The sequence below is a fragment of the Zea mays genome, chromosome 10, assembly GCF_902167145.1.
Source record: "Zea mays cultivar B73 chromosome 10, Zm-B73-REFERENCE-NAM-5.0, whole genome shotgun sequence".
Taxonomy (NCBI): domain Eukaryota; kingdom Viridiplantae; phylum Streptophyta; class Magnoliopsida; order Poales; family Poaceae; genus Zea; species Zea mays.
This window is the reverse complement of record NC_050105.1, coordinates 150,192,790-150,206,569: the sequence shown is the minus strand read 5'-3', so window position 1 is coordinate 150,206,569 and position 13,780 is coordinate 150,192,790. Positions and strand designations below refer to the sequence as shown.

The 13,780-nt window shown below is 43.2% G+C and overlaps 2 long non-coding RNA genes across 7 annotated transcripts; both read right to left on the bottom strand.

Moving 5' to 3' along the window:
- Positions 1 to 589: 589 nt before the first annotated feature.
- On the bottom strand, positions 590 to 1,404 carry LOC103642191 (uncharacterized). Its single transcript, XR_560710.2, has 3 exons — positions 1,338 to 1,404; positions 1,181 to 1,239; positions 590 to 677 (listed from the first exon to the last, which is right to left on the bottom strand). It is a non-coding gene; the product is annotated as an uncharacterized lncRNA (long non-coding RNA).
- Positions 1,405 to 6,025: 4,621 nt separating this feature from the next.
- LOC103642189 (uncharacterized) lies at positions 6,026 to 10,114 on the bottom strand. Of its 6 annotated transcripts, none has more exons than XR_002265768.2 (6): positions 9,891 to 10,114; positions 9,042 to 9,161; positions 8,858 to 8,936; positions 6,689 to 8,669; positions 6,504 to 6,553; positions 6,026 to 6,262 (listed from the first exon to the last, which is right to left on the bottom strand). It is a non-coding gene; the product is annotated as an uncharacterized lncRNA (long non-coding RNA). The 6 variants fall into 6 exon arrangements; XR_002265767.2 differs by having other exon boundaries at positions 6,026 to 6,258; XR_004853447.1 differs by lacking the exon at positions 6,026 to 6,262 and having other exon boundaries at positions 6,332 to 6,553; positions 6,689 to 7,121; positions 8,457 to 8,669; positions 9,016 to 9,161.
- Positions 10,115 to 13,780: the final 3,666 nt, after the last annotated feature.

The following is a 13,780-nucleotide window of genomic DNA, read 5'->3' as shown; positions in this document are numbered from 1 at the left end:
AGGCAAGTACAAATAAGCAATAATAAATAATACTTCTAGAGATACAAAACCATCTGTGGCAATACTCAGTATGGACAAAAATTCTTGGGGGCCTCCCTGCTGTATTTACGGTAAAAAACATGGACAAAATCAGATGGTGACATATAAACTTCTAGATAGAACATCCAATTCTCCATCCTATCATGGTACATGAAGTACCGCAGTATAAGGAAGAATTGCCCTCATTACAAGTGCATTTACCAACAACAAGATCTCTTAGTACGGCAACATTCTTCTATCATCCCATCAACCAAAACCTAGCATACCATTAACTCGTGTACAACTTGGATTGACAACTGATGTATCCAAAAAAACTTAGATATACAGGGTAAGACAGTATCTACTACACAACATTTAGATTTTTTACCACATCAAAATGGAAGGATGGATGAAAAAAATATGGCACTAAAAGTGCATAGTATCATATGTTGAAATTTGACATCCAACTATGAACTTTATCAGATAAGTATCCATTACCATCCACCACAAACATGGGAAGAAACATCCAAATGCAAAAAAGAACTGATAGAAGTATGGAAAAGTAGAGAGTTTTCACCTGAGGAAACGGAACACATTTGCTCCCAGGCACATGCCCACTTCTAATCCCCTTTCGTGGCTCGGGAACTGCACCATCAAATCTGAATACAAGTTTCAAATCAGTTAATCTGAACATACAAGACAGTTGCGCAAAATAACAAGTACAAAACTTGGACTGCCAAAACATATCTATGTATTATTGTACTATTAGTGTCACAAAGTGTGTGCTGGTAAAATCAAAAGATACTTAAATACAAAAAAAGCTTAGGTGACCAAAATATCTAAAACATAAGTTATATCAGTATTTGTCCTGAATGCAAACCACTTAGGGCTAGTTCGCTTACAGTATGCACTGAGCGGCTGCACGCTGAGGAATTATTTCATTACAACGACTTAAAAAACTGTTGTGCCTCTCAAAAGAAAAGAGAGAAGAACATACTTTCAAGCAGTCATAGAAACTACCAAATGCATGTAGCCTTCAGAAAACCACCATCAATATTAAGCAGAATCTTACAGATACAGGCAGAGGCAGTATATAGTATATACTGCATGCATGTACGATGTACTTATAGACTTCATCATAATTAAAATATGAGTAACATACCTAGGTTTTGATCGAGCATCTATAAGTTGATGTGTCTGGGTCTTGATGTTCTCTTTCACCTGAGAAAATCATCTATTAGTTGCTACAAAATATGCAGAAAGAATCCAGTGAGTCATGAAGAAAACAACAAGCAGGTTTGGGACACTTAAGCACTGACCTGATCAAGACTCCAAAGAAGATGAGGCTGCAACTTTGCTTCAAATGTGGTTGGACCAACCTCGAGAAACATATTAAGATTATGTATAATTGATATTAAACCATGGTTACAACTACTGAACCTGCTACAAATCACAAACTTAAACAATGAGTTTCTAATGGCGAAACAGGAACATCATTGATTACCAGCAGCAGCCATGCCTGAAGCAGCACCTAGCGCTTCCAGTAAACCAATTAGCATGAATTGTGGCTTCGGAAGCGCTAACATTTCTCTAGTGATAATCCCAGCACGAAATCTTATGAAGAGAATTGAGAAATACACTAGGACATACCTGCAAACAATATGAAGTAGTTCAGTACTAGTACGTAGCAGTTTGCGCAAAGGAAATACACAAGGACTCTACTGATACATAATTTGATCTAATCATCACACTTCATAAGCCCCAGGAAAACTTTACTTTGACAAGCGAGAACCAGCAACGTACGTCTAATAAATTTAACTAATACAGAAAACTACAATTGCACACAGTTACTATAGTACTATCTATTAGCACAAAAAATGCTTAACAGCCTATCACCCTCACACACGTTGCAGGCGCACTGGAAAAGCAATCATGTTTCAGGAAACATATTTTAGGCTGGATTAGCAGAATTTCATATGTGATCATGTCTGACAAGGTTATGCAGTATGTTTCAACTAAAACAACTGCAGAAATTTGCACATCTCAACTTCTACACATCAATCAGCATTGGTAATGTGACGTTGAACAATAAATATGGAGAATGGGGAGATAATGACCATTACCTCCATTTTAGAACTACCTCAACAACTCTCTATCTTGACATAAATTCCCTCAACTTCATCAACTTGTCATTAAGTGTTGCCATGGTCACTACGAGAAGACCACGGCCTCAACATTGTCTGAATTGTGCGATACACACTGCATTGATCCCCACTGTCTGAATTGTGTGCCCCATCACCATTCTCTTGGCCCCAGGGATCATCCCAAGCACCCCCTCCAGCCTCTTGCAGTCACAATCGAAGCCGTCGGAGAACCTCCTTAGCCAGACCACGGCGTCCCAGCCTCACATATACTCCGGCGCCCTGGCATTGTCGCCACCCTCGCCACGGATCCACAATCGAAATCCGAAGGTAATTTACAGTTTTTTTGTTTTTCTTTTTGGTTGTAGCAGTATAGTCCTTCCCACAGAACTGAAGACTGGAAACTGGTTATAGAACGTGATCAAGATATGGAACACGCAACTGTAAGAGCACTTATACAGATTTAGAGTCACCTTTTCGAACAGTTGCCCACAAATACTGGTTAAAGAACTTGACAACCTGCAATGTCCTAACAAATGTAAGAGCACTTATACATAACACACCGTCAGCTTTGCCTGATCAAGATATGGAACAAAATCTAAACCACTACAAAGGAGTTCAATCAAAAAGATTTAGAGTCACCTTTTCGAACAGTTGCCCACAAATCTCAGTATGTGCAGCGTCCACAGTTTCTTGAGGGATGCAAAGACGCATTTGGAATGCCATCAGAGCTTCCACTTCCTCCTTGCTCAGCTCTCCATCAGCTACAAACTACTGAAGCTTCTGTCTGTAAATTTCTGAAGTTTGAAGAGGAATTAGTAAGCATGATGTTCTGAATACAAACAGAATACTGGCAAGGCCAGATTTTTTTGAATTAAAATCTAACACCATAACTCGGAATGGCCCTAGTTTGAATGGTATTAATATACTTATACATACAATTCGTAGTTTTATTATTATGAAAATAGATGCAAGCTTCTTCTGGTCAAAACATTTGTAGAATACTTTTTTGTTGGTAAATTTCATCCGTGATCATAGGCAATACGCTAAATATGAACCAAACACAAGTTACCTTTCCAAAACATATATAATACCTCCTGCAGTCAAGGTATAGTTTTGACAATATAGCAGTCTAAAATAACAATGCAGCAGTATCAGCATGACAGCACAAAGATTAGTGTATAGATGTCTTGTATAACATATTGTCACTGAGCAAAACCCCTTATTTACCACAACAGATAGCAGCGCTGTGGAATTAATGTTGCAGTCAAGCTAAAATTTTCTGATGGGGCCTATTCCAAATTGTGAGATATTCAATTTATTTACGGCTAAGCTCAATTGACTAGCTTGTGTGCACTTCTCCTCTCTTGGTTGCCTGTTGCATGCTGCCTTTTCTACCGGTCACCTATACATGTTTGATTTCATTTTCTGTAACTCCTTTTCTATTCATTCTTTTTTAAATAAAATGAACAGTAGGGGCCTCCCCTACTGTATTTCTCCTAAAAAAAGAACTAGAAGTAGGTTATGTTAATTTGTCCCCACACAAAACAAGCACCATCAGTAAACTAGAAATTAAATCACCTTCTTATCATCCACAATTCCATCTGAAAGTACTTCTGTAGCATAGGCCTTATAGAGTATCTTGAGATCATCAGCTCTCCTATCGTGATCATCCTCTCCAGCTATGCATGACAAGCACAAAAAAAATCTTAAGCAAGGCCGAGCTCACTACAAAAGTATGATTGCAAAAGGTTTAACTGTTTTACCTAATGAAATAGGGCCAAGACCACGAGCAATTTTATCAGCTTCAGGGTGTTTGCTTAATGTTGTAAGCAAACTATTAAATTTAATTACAATATTCACTTCTTCCACAGCCTGAGTTAGACTATCCCTGCAATCACATGGTTCAGAGGTAAGATAAGTCCACCAATGCTCTGAAATGGTAAGTCTGTATTTATAGGCATGCCAACATTCAGAGGATTGACCAAACTACATACTTCATACAGTGGACGACTGACTCCACAATGTTACCGGATATATTGGCAAACACAAAAACTGCGAGCTATAGCAGAGCAACCATCCATAGATATGTCATCAAACGAAGGTATTTCCATAGGAGAATTAAGGCTAGGTGACGTCTAGAAGCACTTCCTATGGACAATAGCTGGATCAGACTCCTCATACTCAGCCCTTGAGATCCACATCTACACAGGGAAAACAAGAACTTATGTCAGAACTTCACAAAATAGACTCAGATAGTAGATACAGAATAGCCGTCGGAAAACTTGGTGTTACCTGCTGAAATGTGCTCAGGGATGCAAGGATTGGTCATCTGATCCAGACACTGTACTTCCTCTCTAGTGGAGCGACGACCTTGATCTTCATGCTGCTTGGCGTGAGCGTGGTGATCTCCAATACATGCAAACGATTTGTGCAATAGCACAAGGAATGACACCAGTCCCTGAAGATTTAGTCAAACACAGTCAGTTATTGAAAACAACACAGTGATTTCCTGACAACTGAAAACAGTTGCGGCGGCTGATGCTGCTTAATTTCTACAGGTTTTACTAAGTAGTGCTGCTGCAGCTAGCACTTCCTATCGCGGCCAGTTATGATTCCTCACAACTGATGATCTGAAATGTCATTTTCTTATCAGAAGGCATTCGATGCATCTGACACTCGACAGCTCAAGAAGTCCAGCACATGAGCACAAGCACATCAATGTCCAATGCACAAACCTCATGACCCTTCCCCTTTTTGGTGGAAAGAATTCCATCTCCAGGATTTGTGGACATGAGTCATATAATATTTTCAAACATTTAAGAAATCTTGAATCAGCATTTGGTTATAAGCCTAACCTGCTCTGCAAAAGAACCAAAATTTGCCAAAAAAAATTATAGCCAGATGGAACTACAAAAACAATAAGAACAATAAGGCCATAGTTTCGGAAGTTCCAAATCAGGACCAATACATTTTCGTGGTCATTAAACGACTAGATCCAAAAGTTCCTTTCTAAATTCTAATCACAAGGATCTCTGCAGTGTTCACGTGCACAGATGAACTATACGTCCATTACCAGAAGCTTATTATATCGAAAATTTACAAGGAGAGGAGATCTAGTGCAATACTACTAGCCACCTTGAAATAAACACAGGATCAAAGCATCCACAGGTCACCAAGGAAGTCTCAGCAACTTTGGCGAACCTTACTCCTACTACGGATCCAACACTTAATAGAACCAGCGAACCCCACTGCATGACTGCAACCTATCACCCAGCCTCCAGTATCCAGTCCTCTAAACATCCTCGGCAACAACAAGAAACAGCAACACTAAAGAAGTACGGGAGGAGCCCTCGATTCGCTCACCTGTGACGGGGAGGAGGAGGTTGCGGCGGCGGCACGAAGTGTACCAGGCAAAGTACGGGAGGTTGCGGCGGGCGCGGTGGGCGGCGCGGGTGGGCAGCGCGGGTGCTGCTGGCGGCGCGGGTGCTGCTGGCGGTGGGCTGGAGGGGGGCGCGGTGGGCGGCATGGGTGGGCGGCGCCCTGGGCGGCACAGTGCTGCACGTGGGCGGAAAAGAAAGCTGGTGAAAAGAGACTCGCGGCGCGGGATGGGATTTAGGTTTTTTTTTGGCTTAAGTTCGACGGTTTCGAGTTGGCCCACGAACTTAATTTAAGAACGTGGGTACCCACGTTCCTAATAGGCTAAGTTCGACGGTTTTGGCTAGGACCCACGATCTTAATTTAAGAACATGGGTACCCATGTTCTTAAAAAAACCCATGAACTTAACTGATATAAGAACGTCGGTACCCACGTTCTTAACAAAACCCACGAACATTTATCAGTTTCTTGTAGTGCCTCCTTAGCCAACAACATGAATGAAACAGCAAAGGTTAATGTTATCAATGGATCACTTACTAATAGAACTACAAATATTAGCGGTAGGTACTCACTGAAGGAAAATCTTGAGGTTGACAGAAATTATTTACCAATACACTCAAGACAAGAAATGGTTTTCGGTGATGAATACAAGCCAGTTGGCAAGCCGATCAAGAAAGTCGGGGCAGAGCTCCAAGCTTCTGGTATTTCCCCTCCAATGTACTGCCTTGCCAAAAAAAATATTTTGACAGCATCAGCTTATAACCTTTCTTCAACATATTCTGCAAAATACTGTATAGTGATGCTTCTATTCATTTTTAGTACTTCCTCTGTTCCAAATTATAGACGTTTTAGTACAAAACAACAAGAAGATGGATATTGCCCCTTCAGAAAAAATGAGCGGGGAGTGGCAGTGATCATCATTGTTCTAAGAGTTCAGAGTTGAGGGACAGGGAGAATGGTCGCACTGAGCGGAGGAGGAAGAACTGACGTCTCCTCTCTAGTCCTGCTCAAACTCCTTAGCAGCGGCGAATGAGGATTCCATCAGTATCATAACAGCAGAATCAGAAATGGCAAGAGAACAAAGCAGTTAGGTAATGAGAAGTATTCTCTAAAGGTGAAATAAAAAATCCAGTCGAATAACGAGGCTTACCAATTGTGGGTCGTTCGTTGGTGACTCCCCCTCGACTGATAAATGGAGACAAAAAGGAACAAGCTTTATGATCTCTGATGCTCGAGTACCAAGTATTGCTTGAAAAACACATGCATAGTCATAGAAGATGAAAGACATTTCAATTGATCCAGAAAAGCATAAGCGTTCATACTTGAGACACACGGAGTGAAGGTAAGCCATTCCTCTTGCAGTGGGTGGACGTGGGGCGTGGACATGAGCTGGGCAAGGCCGAACTCGGTGACGTAGGCGCCGAGTTCCTATGAGAGAAGGATGTTGCTTGACTTCATGTTCCCGTGAATGAACTTCCCGCCGCTACCCACGGAGTGAAGGTAAGCCATTCCGCGTGCAGTGCCCAGAGCTATCTTCACCCTGGTCTCCTAGTCCAATGGGGTTCTTCCAGCAACTTTGTTACCTGGATTTTACAATCAACAATTAGTCTGCAACCAACTACCATACAGTTTCATTTTCATAGAAATATGTATAATGAGCCTAGTCAGACTTTCAGACAATAAGTTAGCAAAACAGGTGAAATAACTGAAAATAAAAGTGGAAACATCACAGAAGCAAAACTTGAAATGCACCTTTCATTTGTTGACCCAGTCCCAAAATCTCAGTAACCAATTAAATTTGTGGTATCCAAGCAAAAGAGAACATGTCCATACAGACAAATTAGATGAAAAAGAAATGAAAGCAAACTCAGGTGTTCTGTCAAAAATATGTCAAAAGTCCTATAGCCCTCCTAGTAAAATCACACAGTTTCCAGTTCATGGTGATTAAGTAGATCAACCAAATGTGTCTAAACCTGATTAATAATATGCAACACAACATTAACCCATGTAGTGCTACTTATACCCCCAACTGTCCATTCTAGTCTCCGGTGCCTGGGAACTGATGACCGTTCTAGTCTCCGGTGTCTGCCTAGTATTATTCCTCCTGTTCCCGCCAGCATTGCCTGCACTAACGAGCCCCCAGGACGACGTCAGTTGCTGCAGTGTTCTATAGTACTGTACCTGTACGTACTACATGCAAGAGTAACCTTCTACCAAAGTGAGTGACCGCCACTATCTCTTGTCCAAGCTTTTCTCTATACTCTTCTTTTTAGATTTCTACCGTAATGTTCAATTTTCTTCCCTGCCGACAGCAGCAACTGTCCATGTCGTTCTTGAAGATTAAGTAGGTAACAGAAAAGCAAGGCAGCACTATGAAACCACCAATTATTCTTTTGCATTCACTGCAAAGGCCAGAAAATTTCAGTATCTCAAAAGCCCAAAATTCTAGCAACAAGAGCAGGTCTTGTTAACTGTTTCTAGGGAACTCCAGAACAGCTATTGGAATCCCAAATACCAAATGATTTGAGGAAGGTATATGTCAACATCCTTTGTAAAAAACTATGTTATATTCAGAAGAATAAAAACTAAGGACTGAAGATAGTACATCTGGAGTGTATGTCTACGTTACAAATAATAAATACCTTATTCAGAAATTTTTTTTACCTTATTCAGAAAAAAACTAAGGAGTAAGGACCAAAGATTATAATTTACATAACCCAGAATTAGAGAGTTCTCTACAATCAATGTAAAGCATCCCCACTTTGAGAATTCAAGTATGCGACCCCCATCTGGATTATACTTTCAAGTTGAAGTATCAAATAGCTTCAATTTTGAAAACTAAATTTCAATCTAACAATATGACAGGTAACAAAATGTAAAATGATTCAGACAGATTATTTGAAATGAAGGGGACATACCATGCAAAGCAGCACAAAGGCTACCTAGTGGGACATACACAAAGAGCTTCTCATCCTTGGAGTAGTAGTAAGCACGCAATGGGACAGTGTTCTGATGCTGGCAAACCTTGCCAATTAGCTCCATCTGCTGTTCAAATTCCCTCTTTCATGCCACCACTTCCTTCAATCTCTTGACCACCACTGTTGTTCCATCCTCCAGAACAGCAGATGGAGCTAATTGCCACAAAATTTACTCAAATCGTAGCTATTTCAAACCATGACATTAAGTACATATTGATACAACAGCTGGCCCAAACTAATTTTAGTGATTGAAGCATGAAATCTACTACAGATGGATACAACAACCCATTTACAAACAACTGAATATGGCAGATTTTAGGATGAACAAGTTAAAAACACACCTTTCATTCCAATACGGAGATGCATGAATTCGGTGTGCCTAGATCGAAACCGATAACATCTGCCATGGTCGGCTTTGTGCTGCATGCCCAGATATTTGTGTCAAAAAATATTGGAAGTCTTATCAGTAAAGATGATTAGCATAGGCAACAAACCATACAAGTCGGTGAGGAAATATTGCCCCACTTTATTTAACTAAGAAGAAACTCAGTCAAACCAACGAAGAAGGCCCCTAAACCCAGCTTCATCCAATTGGGTTGCATCGCGTGGGTCGACCATGACCTTCTGGGCTGGTGACCATTGCACCTACACAAACAAACACAAAGTGCTTATTTTTTAATTTGGCAGCGAGGGGACAAATTGGATAAATCATTAGTAATGTAAAGTTCAAAATTCCAAAGCAGGTTGACAGGTAAATCTAGAGTTTGTGCATTTTGGAGTGAGACACAACAAGTTTGAGATCATCCCAAGGTTGCATATACATTAAGTTACTTCCTATGTAGAAATTTGACAGTAATATCAGTATATCACTTTAGTACAATTTCAGGAAAAATAATGATGAAGTAAGACTCGATGAGGCCCACCATACAGAACGCACATAGTTGTAGAAATTGTTTTTGACTGAACGTACAATTTAACATGTTGCTACAGTGCTATTTTTAGCTTGACATCCATAGTGCTTATATCCGAGGACATTATGTTTACAATCCTTTTGACTTCATATTTGCTCCTGTACATCTAAAAGTACCGATGAAGCATGGCTGCAGCACGCTACTCGGACAGAACTGGGCATCCACCCCATCCAATAGGCCTCAGCATAAACTAACAAAACAACCCTAGCATACTGGAAAACCACCAAAAAATCGCTGGAGCTATATTGTTCAGGTACCGCCCACACCACAAGCGAGACGAGATAATCATTTGGGTGTAGAGCCATAGGTTGAACGATCCCGATCCCAACTAATACGCCGATCGATTTTGAAGGAGCCCAGCTGCATCGTATCAACGAGAACAAAAAGGAAAAAGGAGGCCGACCAGTGGGTGAAGAACTCGACGACCACGAATGACTTCGGCGAGGCCTGGAGGAAGGCAGTGAAGTTGGACACGTCCCCATCGGTTGCCTTGCTGCCCCCGAGTGATGGGGAGGAGGACACCATTGAAGGGCGGGGAAGTGACGCGCGGGCGGCGTTTGCGGTGCTGAGGCCGGCGAGGATGGGTATGTGTGTGGGGGGGGCTAGCGGGCAGTGGCTGGGGTACTGAGCAACGCGCTGCGGCAGGACCTGGGGGAGAGGGGAACGCGGGATGTTGTGCACGCGGGGGAGCGGCCTCCGCGGTCGCCTCCGTTGGCATATATGGAAGGAGACGCCGACGTATACGCGAGGATGGAAGGAGACACGGCGGGGGCTCGGTCACGCGTTGTTGTGGGCGAGATCCGCGAGCGTGGTCGGCGGTGGCTGGGTGTGTGGGCGTGGGAGGCGCAGGCGAGCGGGGGCATGCGAGCGCAAGGGGATCTCGCGGCGGATGCAGAGGCGTCTGTGGATTGCGCGGACGGCGGGCATCACGGCGGCGCGACGCGTGCGGGCGTGATTCGCGGGTGTGGGGGGGGGGAAGACGCGCGCCGGGGGATCGCGGGCGGTGTGGATTGCGCGGGTGGCAGGCATCACGGCGGCGCGATGCGTGCGGGCGTGATTCACGGGTGGGTGGGGGGAAGACGCGCGTCGTGGCCAAACTCGCGGGCGGGGGCACGGTTCGGTGGTGGACGCCCTCCGTGCACCCTTAAGGTTTAGTAGAGAAATGCTCTGATTAATATAATGAATATGGTAATTGATAGTCGCCTAGAGGGGGGGTGAATAGGGTGAAACTGAAATTTACAAATATAAACACAACTACAAGCCGGGTTAGCGTTAGAAATATAAACGAGTCCGCGAGAGAGGGTGCAAAACAAATCGCAAGCGAATAATGAAGTGTGTGACACGCGGATTTGTTTTACCGAGGTTCGGTTCTTTCAAACCTACTCCCCGTTGAGGAGGCCACAAAGGCCGGGTCTCTTTCAACCCTTCCCTCTCTCAAACGGTCCCTCGGACCGAGTGAGCTTTCTTTTCTCAATCACTTGGAACACAAAGTTCCCGCAAGGACCACCACAAGATTGGTGTCTCTTGCCTCAATTACAAGTGAGATTGATTGCAAAGAAAGGATCAAGAAAGAAGAAAGCAATCCAAGCGCAAGAGCTCGAAAGAACACAAGCAAATCACTCTCTCTAGTCACTAGGGTTTTGTGTGTGGAATTGGAGAGGATTTGATCTTTTAGTGTGTCTAGAATTGAATGCTAGAGCTCTTGTAGTAGTTGGGAAGTGGAAAACTTGGATGCAATGAATGGTGGGGTGGTTGGGGTATTTATAGCCCCAACCACCAAAAGTGGCCGTTGGGAGGCTGTCTGCTCGATGGCGCACCGGACAGTCCGGTGCCCCCTGCCACGTCATCACTGCCGTTGGATTCTGATCGTTGGAGCTTCTGACATGTGGGCCCGCCTGGGTGTCCGGTGCACACAGGACATGTACTGTTTGCTGTCCGGTGTGCCAGCATGGGCGAGCCTGCCCTCTGCGTGCGCAGAGCGCGCATTAAATGCGCGGCAGAGAGCCGTTGGCGCGGAGGTAGCCGTTGCTCCGGAGTCGCACCGGACAGTCCGGTGCACACCGGACAGTCCGGTGAATTATAGCGGACTAGCCGTTGGCGTTTCCCGAAGCTGGCGAGTTCCTGAGGCCGACCTCCCTTGGCGCACCGGACACTGTCCGGTGTACACCGGACAGTCCGATGAATTATAGCGCGAGTGCCTCTGGAAATTCCCGAAGGTGGCGAGTTTGAGTCTGAGTCCCCCTGGTGCACCGGACATGTCCGGTGGCGCACCGGACAGTCCGGTGCGCCAGACCAGGGGTGCCTTCGGTTGCCCCTTTTGCTCCTTTGTTGAATCCAAAACTTGGTCTTTTTATTGGCTGAGTGTGAACCTTTAACACCTGTATAATCTATACACTTGGGCAAACTAGTTAGTCCAATAATTTGTGTTGGTCAATTCAACCACCAAAATTAATTAGGGACTAGGTGTAAGCCTAATTCCCTTTCAATCTCCCCCTTTTTGGTGATTGATGCCAACACAAACCAAAGCAAATATAGAAGTGCATAATTGAACTAGTTTGCATAATGTAAGTGTAAAGGTTGCTTGGAATTGAGCCAATATAACTACTTACAAGATATGCATGGAATTGTTTCTTTCTTATATAACATTTTGGACCACGTTTGCACCACATGTTTTGTTTTTGCAAATTCTTTTTGTAAATCCATTTCAAAGATCTTTTGCAAATAATCAAAGGTAAATGAATAAGAGTTTTGCAAAGCATTTTCAAGATTTGAAATTTTCTCCCCTTGTTTCAAATGCCTTTCCTTTGACTAAACAAAAAACTCCCCCTAAATGAGATACTCCTCTTAGTGTTCAAGAGGGTTTTGATATACCATTTTTGAAATACTACTTTCTCCCCTTTTTGAACACAATAGGATACCAATTGATAAATACTTTTGGAAAGCACTAAGTTTTTGAAATTGGTGGTGGTGCGGTCCTTTTGCTTTGGGCTCATACTTTCTCCCCCTTTGGCATGAATCGCCAAAAACGGAATCATTAGAGCCCTTGAAGTAATGTCTTCCTCTTTGGTCATAAACAAATGAGTTAAGGTTATACCAAAGATGAAGTCCTTTTGTTCTCTCCCCCAAAGATGGAGAGTGGCTTGGAGCGACGGCGAAGGATGGGTTGCGGAGTGGAAGCCTTTGTCTTCGCCTAAAACTCCAATTCCCTTTCAATATACCTATGACTTGATTTGAAATAGACTTGGAAACACATTAGTCATAGCATATAAAAGAGATATGATCAAAAGTACATAAATGAGCTATGTGTGCAATCTAGCAAAAGAAGTTGCGAGAATCAAGAATATTGAGCTCATGCCTAAGTTTGGTAAAAGTTTGTTCATCAAGTGGCTTGGTAAAGATATCAGCTAATTGATCTTTAGTATTAATGTAAGCAATCTCGATATCTCCCTTTTGTTGGTGATCCCTAAGAAAATGGTACCGAATGGCTATGTGCTTAGTGCGGCTATGCTCGACGGGATTGTCGGCCATTTTGATTGCACTCTCATTATCACATAGCAAAGGGACTTTGGTTAATTTGTAACCGTAGTCCCGCAGGGTTTGCCTCATCCAAAGCAATTGCGCGCAACAATGACCTGCGGCAATGTACTCGGCTTCGGCGGTGGAAAGAGCGACCGAATTTTGCTTCTTTGAAGCCCAAGACACCAAGGATCTTCCCAAGAACTGGCAAGTCCCCGATGTGCTCTTCCTATTAATTTTGCACCCTGCCCAATCGGCATCCGAATAACCAATCAAATCAAATGTGGATCCCCGAGGGTACCAAAGCCCAAACTTAGGAGTATAAGCCAAATATCTCAAGATTCGTTTTACGGCCGTAAGGTGGGATTCCTTAGGGTCGGATTGGAATCTTGCACACATGCAAACGGAAAGCATAATGTCCGGCCGAGATGCACATAAATAAAGCAATGAACCAATCATCGACCGGTATACCTTTTGATCCACGGACTTACCTCCCGTGTCGAGGTCGAGATGCCCATTGGTTCCCATGGGTGTCTTGATGGGCTTGGCATCCTTCATCCCAAACTTGCTTAGAATATGTTGAGTATACTTTGTTTGGCTAATGAAGGTGCCCTCTTGGAGTTGCTTGACTTGAAATCCTAGAAAATACTTCAACTCCCCCATCATAGACATCTCGAATTTCTTTGTCATGATCCTACTAAATTCTTCACAAGTAGATTCGTTAGTAGACCCAAATATAATATCATCAACATAAATTTGGCATACGAACAAATCATT